Consider the following 10,437-nt stretch of genomic DNA (forward strand, 5'->3'; position numbering starts at 1 on the left):
GGAGAGTGAACTGGAGGTACTTAGAAGGGGAGTGGTGACTATAGAGATGGAGGAGATTAGACCGTAGATAGATTTATGAGGATGGGGATTGCATGTGTGTGAGATGAGGGTGGCTTCATCCTGCAACAAGTAGCACTCAGACGAGCTGTTATCTGCTCTCAGGCTGGAGGAGATCTGAAGAGAACTGTCACTCCCCCACGAGAGGCAAGATGCAGCGATAGTGATAAAAGAATGGGTTGAGAAATGACTATCATTTACTTTGTGAGCGTCATCTTTTTGAACTATTGCATTCTTGTATAAGTCATCTCTAGATTCATCCAATTTACTTCTTGTAGATGTTTATTTCTGATGAAGTATGCATCTGGACGGTCTATGGTCCTGACCAAGGTCGTGTGTCTTTGTGGTGTTTGTGTGTGAGACAGAGAGTGATATGTGGTAGAGACGGCTGGAAGATCCACAGGTCTGAGTGCTGAGGTGACAGCCTCCTCAGTTTAAGCTGGCCTATTGTCACACTGCCAGTATTTACTCAGAGCGCTGAAGGATAGCCAGCATGTTCCAACCACAATAAGCCTCCATCCTTCCTCCCTACAGGGATACTCTGCCCTCCCCGAAAAAAAAACATTGTTTGTTTTGCCTTGCCTTGCATGCAATTTGATGTGGAGGGTATTATTATTATTATATGACGGGAGTGTGTTTTGGTGAGTGAATGCTTTTGAATCAATTTGATGATGAGAAGACTATGTGGATTCCATGTTTGATAAGGTCAGTGAGCATGCATGTGCCTGTGTGAGAAGAAAATATGCAGTTCTGGATGAGATGTTCAGATTATTTTACTAATCTACTAAAGTAGAAATACCACAATATAAAAATACATTCAACCTTTTTTTTGAAAAATTATAAATGCAGAGGAATTATCAGTAATGTAGTAAAGTATCAAAAGAATAAAAGTAGTCATTATGCAGACATGGTAGGAGGCCCTGAGGCTAAAATAATCTATGGGCTCCTACTGATTGTTTAGTTAGCACATTTTAACACACGGTCCCTGGTAGACAAGACAGGTAATAACCCAGAATCTGCCTTCAGGCCCATATCATTTCAGATTATTGTACTTAGGCTACTGTATTTTACCAAACAAATGCTTAATTAAAAGTATTGCAAACTGACACACAATGAACCTGGTGCTTTTGAGGGCCCTGGAGCAATTCCCTGCTTTGTCCAGGTGTCCCAATTGTATTATATAACATTATTGTACTGTAGTGATCTATAACAATGCATAATATTTTATATAAACTGACTCCATGTTTTGTACGTAAAATTTTAACCCACACTTACCTCTTATGGAATATAGGTATAAAGAAATAATCTTGTACAAGTACCTCAAAATTATACGTACAGTATTTGGGTAAATTTATTTTACTAATTACAGAAAATATTTGTATGACAGCCTACATTTCAAATTCTAGTCTATAATGCAACAGTACTTCTAATTTTATCTTTCTCAAACACAGCTTGGGCTTTTCCCTCTTTGCTAAGGCGATGTGATGAAAACCAAACAAACATGTTACTAAAAGGAAGCCTATAATGGCCTAGGACATATTGTACACATCTATATGAATAACTCACCATACCACGTTGAAAAAGGCGGTTATTTTAAACCATGACTGCTTATAATCACTCTACTGTGAAACTGCACAAATGTTACTAGCTAGCATGTAATAAAAGCTAGCCCGGAGATTCAGATTCGGCCATGTTGGTTTTTCATCACTTTATGGACGGCTTTGGCAATAAATAATGTTTCTTACAATAAAGTGAGAAGTTATGCGCCAGGTGTGGGCCTCAAACGTCACTTCAAGTGCGAAGGAGTATGGTCTTTGACTGCTGCTACTTGCCCATGATGTCCTGTTTCCCTTCAGCAAGCTAAGTAGCTACATTACTACAGTCTGTGCTTGTAAACTATGCTATGCTAACATTGTGTTTGCTCTGTGCAATTGTCTTCTGCATGCTGCTATTGTGAATTAATTGAATTTCTAGTGGTTTAGTTAACAGTTTTGCTATCATTGTTGTTTGATGTGACCATTCATGAATACTTATCATGCTTGAGTATTATGCATTTTATGGGCTTAATTGATTTTGGCCCAATTAACCTTTTGGAAACAGACACCTATTTGCAGGAAAAACACCTAAAATAACATACGCAAAATGAATCAGTAATAACTCCTTAAAGGTTTAGTGTGTAATATTTCTGAGGATCTATTGACAGAAATGCAATATAATATCCATAACTATGTTTTCAGTGGTGTATAAAGACCTTACATACTGAACCGTTATGTTTTTATTACCTTAAAATGAGCCATTTTTATCTACATAACCGCGGGCACCCCCTCCTATGGAGGTCGCTGTATTTTGTCGTCATGTTTCTACCGTAGCCGACAACGAACAAACAGTGCTAGAGAGCGCGATTCGTCATCACTGCGTTCTTCTTCTGCATGTATAATTCCGGTGTTCTGTCGATTTATGCTACCTATCGAGATGTGCTACTTAGCGGTTCTGTGCATGTGTATGACCCACAAGCGTGGTCTGTTTCCACGCCCATAAATCTGTGCAACATTGCTGTTGGGCATGCCATTGAGACAGTAGCTGATTGTCAGCAATATCAAAACAAAAAATCATTATTAGTCTATCAGAATACGCTATCTTAAATAAAGATCGTCTAGTATTTCAACATGCTCCCCATCTCCATACAGTACAAATGGAGTGAGCAGTGGTGTAAAATTATTCTGTAGTGGGAGCATTATTTGATAGGGGATATTAGTCTATCAGAATACCTAACCCTGAAAGGATGTTACAATGTAATCAAAAAAACAGAAGATGTCATAATACTGTGAGAATTATAACTTTATGGGATTGGAAAAGGGAACACATAAGGTAGCATTTTTCGATAGGGCAGAGCGATTCGATAGACTCCGCTATCGATTTGCGCTACGGTAGCGCCTTTGACAAGGCAGCATATATCGTCAGAACACCGGCAGTGTAGACGCCCGTCACTACATTGAATACATACATAGAAGAAGAACAGGGAATAATAATAATAATAATATACAGTCTCTGAGTAGTCTTCTGGTTTATTAGAAGTAAGAAGAGAAGTGACATTTGGACAAATGAACCAGCACACGTGTTATTTAGCATGAGAGCCTGTGGATCTTTATACCATGAAGCCAGAAGAGTCCGTACAGATACAAACAGCTGACGGCAGAAATCACGTAAGTTGTGGATTTTCCCAGATGGAAGGCTATAATGTGAGACAGATGTTTTCAAAGCAGTGCTGAAGTTGTTTGTTTTCTGCTGGACAGGTAATTAACTTAAGTTTGTCAGACTTTAGCAATGCAAATGAAAGCTGTTGTTTGATAGAAGCTGGCTATAATCACCGAGAGAGGTGAGGTGTTTCCCCTGTCAGTATGTAGTTGCATTAATTTCATGTCCCCTACTTATTCTCCAGCCTGTGGGTTGGCTTTGCAGGTGTAACACCAAAACTGTGACCTATCAGATTCTGTGACTATACCCAAACGACGATGTTTTCCTAACCATAGCCAAGTACTTTGAGTGTCTAAACCTAACCAAACTGCAGCCGGTTCACATCATCAACAAAGCCTCTGGCGCTTAACTTCCCATTTGGGTCACAGAATCTGATAGGTCACACATTTTGATGTCACACCTGTTACATTAGCGAGACAATCAGCTGATCAGTAACATTAATTGCCAATAAAACAATAAAACCGTAAGTTAGCTTAGAGCATGGAAGCATCAGCCAGCTAAACTTTCACTGCCCTGGTAGAAAAATCATGTAAGGTTAGTTGGATTGGTTTATTCTCTAGCGCTGGCTTTGGCTTGTGGTGTAAATTATGTAGCTGGATTAATTTCATGTAGTTACTCTCTCTCCAGCGCTCTGTTTTGGCTTTGTCAGTTATGTTCCTGAGACAATCAGCTGATCACTAATTGGCTTACAGCTGGAAGCTGAGATCAGACAGCTAAACCTTTACTGCGCTGGTAGAAAAAATATGTTGTTGGATTAGTTTTATGTAGTTAATCTCTCACTCCAGCGTTCTGTTATGGCTTTGCAAGTGGACAGAAATGTGTCCTTAACTTCCTGAGACAAACAGATGATGAATATTATTGGCAATAAAACGGTAACAGCAGGGAAGCACAGATCAGCAGCTAAACGTCTGTTAAATACTGCCCTGGTGGAAAACATGTATTTCTTTTTACTGCTAATGGTGATATATATATATATGAATACTTTCCGAATTTGCATTAAAAAACGTGTTTTTTTGGATATTGCCTTCCCACTGTGTACACAAATCTGTAATTTGTACTTTCAGATGTTAAATGCCCATTAAAAACGTTGCACCATTTTACCACAGCTGAAATTATTGCTGTCAGTACTACTTTGTATTTCTGCTGTATTTTAAAAAATTAAAATAGACATTTTGGTAAGATTGTATGCTTATCTAATTACGCAAAGTGAGAGGAGCCTTGATCCCCACCAGCCAATGCCTTTGTAAACTTCATGTATTATGTGGTTTATAATGGACTGTGGTGCAGAAACAGTGAGGCTTAAATTGTCCTGTTATCTGTCAGTGGACATACTTGTTGCTCTAGATGTGATATGTTTTGAGATTTTCTTCATTTACTTTGGTATGTTTTTATTGTATTTTATTTTATTTTTTTTAACTTTCTTTTATTAATAGAAAATAGAAAATACAGAACAAAACTCTACAATAACGCTACAGGCTTATACATTCACACTCACATTCACACCCTAAAAATATACAAGGATACAAAATTTTAACAAGTTTTACAAAATGTATTACAATAGAAGAATAAATTTGATATGAAAGAGAAAGGAAAGACTACATGGTTTCATATAATTATAATACACATAAAATATTATTCCATTTTTTGTTATATTCATCTAATTGATTGTTGCTTTCTGCTATTATCTTAAGACTAAAAGACTTTGGTATGTTAGTCCAGATGAGATAAGTAATAGAAAGGCATTCAGGACAGTGGAGCCAATTCCATCAGAATCAAATAAGGATAATACTAGTGGCAGTGATGATGAATGGCTGCCAGAAATAAGAGAAACCTGAAATGCTAGCAGCAGTGATAGTGGAGCTGAGGATGCTGAGAAAGAGAGAGGCTGAGGAGTAAGAAGTGAGGTTCAATGTTTTTGCATTGCATTAAACAGTATTAGAATATGTTAAAATATGTGACTACATTAGTTTAACAGCATTAAAAATATAGTTTTCACATAATATATCAATTTTTTTATTGGTTTGTTAAATAAATATTTCTTCAGTTAAAACCTTACGCGCACGCTGTCCACTTTAGTGGACATGTAAGAAACTCCTTGAAAAATGTGTTTTAAAAAAATGAAATTCTAATTATATTTTGCATGCCTAAAGAGCAATATAAACACATAGGAAAAAAATCCTGACAGAGGCTGTCATAATTCATGCATGAAAGGGCTAATACACCTGGAATACAACTGTAATTGTAAATTTGATGAAAAGAAACTAATATACAACAGTTGTTGAAAAAATATACCAGGCGAATGTCCATGTTTTGGCCATATATGTTCACTTTCATTAGGAGTTTTCTTCAAAACACTGTTTCTATCCATATAACCATGTTCCAAATAACTTAAAGCTTCCAAAACATTGAAATATTGATAAAAGCAATATTGATCAACATTCCTGTGACTAAAAACTGTGGGTTCTTTGTCTTCGCCTTGAGCAGATGAATCGTTTACAAGTCGGCCAGTAGACAACGATAAAGACCGTCTGTTCCAAAGCAACACTACTTCTCTCCTTCATTTTGACGAGAGAAACGAAACCTAAGAGCTCAGAGGGATTGCGCAACACCAAGATGGCGGCCCGGGAGATCTTTTTACACACACAAACACCTGTTTTGGACTGAAAACAGGGAAAACGGCAAAAGTAAGTCTGCGGTTGTAACTGTATATGTATATTGGTGCGTTTGTTGTTATTATTATTCGGCTAATAGGTCTGTGAATTTAGTGATTTCCGTGATATGTGTTAAGTTATACGGCTGATAAGAGCTGGAGCTGAGCTTTCTTTAGAGTGGTCGGACTATGGTGTAGGATGAGATGAGAGATATGTGGATGGCAATTACTAAAGGCATGTACAGTGGTTACAGAGCGATTTATGTTGTGATATAAGTTCATTTAGAAGCTTGGTGTTTACTGTGTGTTTAGTAAGGATAAAAATGGTTAGTTTGATGTTCTGGCTGCGCCTCCTAGCTTCATGGAGGTGTGTGGCATGCATAGTGTGACAAAATGCTAGGATCAGACATGGATGGTTCATTTGCATTTTGCGCAAAATCGATCATCCTACAGCAGGTCCTGCTTAATTAAGAGATTATTGCTGTTGTTTTGGGCGGTTTCCTATTGGCTCAGTGTAAATTGGAGATGATGCTAACTATGGCATGTTGGCTTCAGGGATGTAGTTAAACATGAGTGCTGCTTTTCCCGCTGTCAATTTACATAATTATTTCCCTTTGTTATTTGCTTCACTGGAACAAGGCTTTTTCACATTCATATTTTGTCCAGAAACTTAATATTCAGCAGAGCAATGATGAAATCTTTAACTTCAGAAGAAACATGTTTATCTGTTATCTTGCTGTACTATTCGTCATATTTTGCTGACCTCTTGTTCTGTGGTTTACGCTGCTTCTAAGTTACGCTCAACTCTAATTTACATAATCCCAACTTTGAAGTGCATAGTTTCAGTACACTGTTGACAATATGCTGTTTATATGATAATAATAAATACAATTTCTAAAGGAGACTGTCAGATTGGCCAATGATTTGCTGTGTGCCTGCTTTGTCTTGGCCTGATACAGCATAGGCTAACAGGTTGGGTTTAAATGTCTGGGGGAGCTGTGTTTGGGAATGAGCCACATGCTGGAGTGAGTTTACTGTTGTCACCCCCCAAATCTTTTCAGCTTGTTGTGTATTTGTGGGCAGTGATGAGGTCATAGGTTATAGACGCCAAATATAAACTGCATACACATTGTGAATTCACTTTATATCCCCTGAAACTACGGACAAATAGTGTTTGAATGCTGCCGCAACATCTCATCTTCTCCCACACTCACCACTATAGGAACCACTCTGTTTCCAGCACTGTTAGTTCAAGAAACACATTTTAAATCAATGCTACGCAGACCGGCCTGGGTCTCCGCCATGTTTGTTTGATCGTGTGACAAGCAGCAACCTCAGACCCCGCGGCCTTCTAAACTATCTGCAACTCCAAACCCACAGACCCTAGTTAGCTGAGTGTGTGTGTGTGTGAGAGAGAGAGAGCACACAGCCTTGTGTACATGAAGTAATCCTTGTTGAAAGGCGTGCAGATGAAACTATGTGTGATTGGAGAGATTTGTAGCTGGGTCCCCCGCCACAGATGCACGCGCACTTATGTGTGTGTGTCAAAATCAGGCCAGAGGATGTGGCTGTTCTGTGGGATGAAACCTCTCCAACAAGCCTTTATACCAGGATCACCATCTGTTTAACATATCTTCCTACTAATTGTCAGTCTAAACATGAAATACATACCGTATCTGCTACTCAAATGATATGCAATATGGACATACACAGCCTGAATTCTCTGCAGTCGGTGCACTTAAAAATTTGTAAGTCTGTTGGCAAATCAGAGAAAGCTGTTCTTGTAACCCCATGGCACAACAAATATTTTTTTCTATATTTTAAAAATACATTTATATCCAGCAAGGCAGTTTCATACTTTCTTGCTATAGCTGAAGAAATTAAGCAGATTATATCGTCCATTAAATGAAGCAATATTATGACTCAAAACGGCATGCTTTTGAATTATTGCAACCATTTGCTTGTTTTTCCAGATTAAAGGCTTAGATGTAATTCCCAATTCAAATATAAAATCAAATAATGTTAAATAAGAGATTAATTATCCCTTCATGTGTTCATGTGTACAGGTCTTGTACACTGCTGGTAGTTTTCTTGAGGTTAAATATGGGGTCTTGGGATGAACACTGTGAAACTCTACAGAGGTACTTTTTTAATATTTTTTGTGGTTTCTTGCTCCTCCATTCCTTGTCAAGTATAATTTTGGAAAATAATTTTGTTATAGATTTGTTATAGCTTCGTCCGTCTGTTGTAGTATTCTGCTGCTGTCTTGTCAGATTTGCTTTTCCGATGTAAGTCGGGCTTTTTTAAAAATGTCCGTTAAATAAATAAAATGGTACATTTTCATTTGCAAATAGGGGCAGCTTTGAAAATAAAGTCTTCTTACTTATTTAATAAGTTTTATTGTCATTAAGTAAACACCATCATCTTACAGGTACAGGTTATAAGCTGTATCAAATAGGATTATCCTAATCTATAGCTGCAGCATGGGTCTTGTTATATCTATATCTACAGGTAGAGTGATGGTCTATCATCAGTCTGTGGTAAGAATGGTGGACCTCTCTACGAGAGGAATCTCTTTCATCCTTGATCTCGAGCATGTTCTCTGCCTTAATGTCTAATCTGATCATCCTAACAGCTTGTTTGGAGAAACTGTGTTATTAAGCAGTGTCTTAAAAGCCCCCAGACCCCACGTCGTTTTGACTGTGACTGCCAGAGATAAACGTAGACACACTAACCTGGCCAGCGAGCAACACAACTGGCCTCTTTACTGTTCAGTTTCATTGCTGCTCAGGGCTGGCTAACGTAAACATTGTGGGAGTGTGTCCTTTTAAGCTGCTTTTATTGTCCAGCTGCTTCTCAACCTCTGGATGTAAATTGTTGAGAGGGTGGTATGGAAGGATGAGAGAAGAGGGGGGAATAAGGCGGGGGTTAAAAGAGGTGAGGGGGTGGTTAATGTAGTTGTAAGTTGTGAGGGGATAGGATTTTCTCTGAAGTAAGGGCGGAATCATTTAGAGTGGTTTCTTTGTGTGTGTGTGTGTGTGTGTGTGTGTATGTATGTATCTCTGCATCTGTACGTTTGTGCATATGTACCACTGAGGCAGAGGCATCACAAAGTTCAGAGAAACAAAATGTTTATTGAAACATCTTCCCAGACCAATAAGCATCAGTTTGTTATTGTCTTGTGGCTAGGCGAGAGTTGTAGGGGAAAAAAGAAATGCAAAAAGAAACAAATTGTATTTACACTGAATTGTTAGGAAACTCAACATATGCAAATTTAGGAGGGAATCACACTAGAAGGCTTTGAAGCTGATGATGGGGTGGAAATCCTTGAAAGTATGTGTTCTATGCAATTGTGGTGCCTTTCAGTACGATATTTATTAGTTTTATCATAAATTATCATAATAGATTGTCCTTGAAAAAGCACTACTGCATCCGCAGTGTATACAGCATTTACTTATGTTCCCCATGCTTCCCACTTGACCAGAGATGACACGTTATGAACATTTTCAATCATAATTATAGTGACCAAAATTGTCACTGTTAATTGACAAATACAGAGGATTCCTGTATGGGTGTCTGTTGTGTTTCTCCTGTTGGTACACTTAAACAAACAATTCTATTCAATTCAATTTTTATTTATATAGCTCCAATTCATAACAAAAGTTGTCTCATTGCACTTTTCATATAGAGTAGGTCTAGACCATACTCTTTGTAATATATTTCTCTGAGTGCTGGCTTTTAAATGAACAAAATATGGTTGGGTGACTATGGACTAAACAATGTGTGTCTATGAAGATTCTCAGTCATCCAGGTCATAGTTATCCAACGAAGGTTAAAATCTAGGGCAACTGGACTTGGTTGAAGATACTGGAAGACGTTTCGTTGAAGAGGACAGGAGCCTGCAGATTGGTGTTTACAGAAAACCCACACACACAGACCAATACCTACTCTTCGATTCACACCACCCACTGGAGCACAAGCTAAGGGTCATGAGAACACTGCACCACAGAGCGGAAAACATACCAACAAGCGCCCAAGCCAGAGAGAAGGAACAGAACCACCTGAAGGGGGCACTTACAGCCTGTGGATACCCTAAATGGACCTTTGTGAAGACAGCCACAAGATCCAAGAAGAACAAAACTACAGGGGAGGAGGAAAAGAAGGTCAATTCAATTCAATTCAATTCAATTCAATTTTATTTATATAGCGCCAAATCACAACAACAGTTATCTCACAGCGCTTTTCATAAAAGAGCAGGTCTAGACCGTACTCTGTGATGATATTTACAGAAGCCCAACAGTTCCCACCAAGAGCAAGCACTAGGCGACAGAGGCAAGGAAAAACTTCCTTTTAAGAGGCAGAAACCTCGAGCAGAACCATGGCTCAGGGTGGGCGGCCATCTGCCTCGACCGGTTGGGGTGAGAGAGAGAGAGAGAGAGAAAGAGAGAGAGAAAGAGAGTGAAAGAGAGAGAGAG

The 10,437-nt window shown here is 38.5% G+C and overlaps 1 protein-coding gene across 4 annotated transcripts in view; it reads right to left on the bottom strand.

Annotated features, from left to right (window-relative positions):
* pipox (pipecolic acid oxidase) overlaps positions 1 to 10,437 on the bottom strand; it is a 1,053,392-nt gene that overhangs the window by 543,455 nt on the left and 499,500 nt on the right. The window lies entirely within an intron of this gene.

This window comes from Micropterus dolomieu, linkage group LG17, assembly GCF_021292245.1.
Source record: "Micropterus dolomieu isolate WLL.071019.BEF.003 ecotype Adirondacks linkage group LG17, ASM2129224v1, whole genome shotgun sequence".
NCBI classification, from domain to species: domain Eukaryota; kingdom Metazoa; phylum Chordata; class Actinopteri; order Centrarchiformes; family Centrarchidae; genus Micropterus; species Micropterus dolomieu.